The sequence below is a fragment of the Epinephelus moara genome, chromosome 1, assembly GCF_006386435.1.
Source record: "Epinephelus moara isolate mb chromosome 1, YSFRI_EMoa_1.0, whole genome shotgun sequence".
NCBI classification, from domain to species: domain Eukaryota; kingdom Metazoa; phylum Chordata; class Actinopteri; order Perciformes; family Serranidae; genus Epinephelus; species Epinephelus moara.
This window is the reverse complement of record NC_065506.1, coordinates 14,407,390-14,410,305: the sequence shown is the minus strand read 5'-3', so window position 1 is coordinate 14,410,305 and position 2,916 is coordinate 14,407,390.

The window sequence follows — 2,916 nt, the reverse complement described above, 5'->3', positions numbered from 1 at the left end:
AGTGGTGTGATGACACATCTTGTGTATTTTGCAAAGCCAGGGTAGGTGAGCATTGATGATTGAGGATACTCTCACAGATGCTTTGGGTTAAGGGTGGAAGGGAACTTGTGAATTTTCAGATTGGCGTCTCCTTGTCACAAAAATTTAATCACGGGGAAAAAATGCAGCAAGTGGTATAATGTTGAAAGAAATTTAGAAACTTATTTCACTAACACAGTACTGAGATGCCATTTAGTGGTAGACAGCCACCATGGAGAGAAGGTGACTGGTTAGATCTGTGTGATGCCAGAATGCTCAATTTCTGCATGCACTATATTGCTTTATCATCAAAGGAACACTTCACCCCCAAAATGACCATTTGTATATCAATTACTCACCCCATATTACATTAAATTTGTGCAGAAAATGTTTTCTTAAATGCCTCTGTTGAATGAAGAACTCAAAAATGCAGAAAATTCTTGATGCATTGACGTCATGCAGGCAGCGTTTAATACAGCAAACTTATATCAAAACATGAATTTACAAACTCTTGCACAACTCATGCAGTATAATCCAAGTCTCATTCATCTAGTTGTGTTCTTAGTACTTCCCAAACATATTGTATGTTTTTGCTAAAACCTTAATGTTTAAAATTGAACTGAAAGGGAAACTTAGCTATGCTCACTATAAAGCCATTGATAAAAACAGTAATTTTACCTCACTGAACTCGGGAGCTGCTGGTCTAGCATTACCTAGATCAGTTTATTTGTTTGTTATTGTGTAACTTTGATGTTTTAAATGGTTAGTTTAGATTCACCAAAGTCACATGATAACACAAACCAAGTACTGATTGAGGCAGTGGTAGACCAGCAGCTCCTGTGTTCGGGGAGGTAAAATTACTGTTATTGTCAAAGGACTCTGGCTCTGAAGAGAGCTTAGATAAGTTTTACTTCTAGTTAAGTTCCCAGTTAGAAAGGGCTAATTGTGTAGGAAGTGCGAGGCATACGACTGGATAAATGAGACTTGGAATACACTGCACAAGTTGTGTGAGAGTTTAACGGATGTTCTGATATAGTTTTGCTTTGGTTAAAGGTGGACCCCTAGGACTTCAATTCATTGTGAATTTTCTCAGTTTTTTGATTCTTATTAATTCACAGAGGCAAGCGAAATGAAACAGTTTTCTTCATAAATTTAATGTAACACAGGATGAGTAACTGATATACAAATGGTTATTTGGGGGGGGAAGTATTCCTTTAACATTAGCCTACTGTTTCACTACAGCAAGTAACTGTAAGGGACAATCAGCAGCACAAAAGGAAGAGACTCATCCCATTAGAAATGAATGGGGACATTCAATAACATTTCTCTTTTTAAATAGCAACTTAATGCCAGCTAAAAATGATGTAGAATTGTTACTGGGTGTGTCAGTACATTGTGACATCACTGTTACATGTAGTCATGTGTGGTCTTGACCTAATCACACATCTAGCAACCTATATATTGCAAGACAATACCAAAGTCTGTGTTTACATATTAGGTCTGCTTTGGTTTTTAAATGAGTTTTTGTCGTACTGGTTGTTTGACTTTCATGATCGGAAATGTATTGTGTGGGCCTACAAGCTGGGAGTTGTAGGAGCTTTACTGCGGCAATAGTGGCTGCTGAAAAATCTGAAGACCTCCCAAAGTAGCGTTTCCTTTATTTCTGCTGAGATAACTGCCCTCCAACAAGTTGATATACAGACTGCTGCAGAAAGCTTCACTTTCAACTGTTTTTTTTCCTGGATTCTGCCACTGATGCTGCTAAAAGAGGGTGCTTTAAACTCGCCTCAAATCTGTACCAAACAGCCGTGCATACAGAAATAATATGACTGCTGTGTCTTTCTATGATGTAACATGTTCTGTACATGGCCATAGATTTATCCACACTTTGATGTTTGTGGCTTCATGTGGTTAGTATAGCACAAACCTGTCAAGACTCACGGTTTACTGCGAGACTTCTGCATTTTAGTGTCTTTGTAGGCCTTGCAGTGAAACTCACACACATTATTACACTATTAAAGAACATAAAGACTGTGTTGTGTGTTGTTATCTTAGTACAGTGATAAAATGACAACACACGATGGAGTTATATGACTGGCCTTGCAAGTGCTTTCTGAGGGGGCTGAGAGTGGCACAGCAGCATGCAGGAGCAGTTGCTGTTTTGAAGAAGATGTCACCTTGTTTTGCTATTATCATGATTATTATATAGTTCTTCCTGGGAATTTCTTGAGGCTGCAGCAGTAAATCCTTGTATAACCCGGCTTTTTGGTGTATTTTTCACTGTTTAAGTTGTGTGTTATCCACTCTTACAGTGATCTGAATCTTCACTGATAGGATTACCATGATAAAGCCCAATTCAGGCTTGTGACAGAGTGATCATCCCCTGACTTGTAAACATACAACAACAATATGATCACAGCTTGTTATGCTTACAGGAAGATGAGAAAGATTACACTAAGTATAGTGTGTTGTGACCACTTGGTGTTGGCTTTAGTCTTCTATCTGGCCTATATGTTCAGATTAAGTCTCCATTCAGTGACCCAATTCCCCAGATAATCTCTGACAAAACGATACCCTGAGATAAATCGACATGTATTATACATGCATCTCCCCCACAGGAACCCTATTCCACACCTTACCCCGTTTAGTTTTTAGTCAAACTTGAAACCAGCTTAGCAAGCTGACTTCAGAAGTGCCAGATAAGTATTTGTCAACAGAACAGCTGGCACACAATGCCCTCTTGTAGCTTTATGCCACAGCATATGCCAGCCGCTCGTAGCGTGTGGTAATTTAGCCGGGGCTGGTTCTACAGGAACAGATGGGCTCAAGTATTGTTATTCTCGCTCCAGCTCAGGGCCCCTGGGGGGAATCACTAAATAAAATCAAAGCAGATGGACC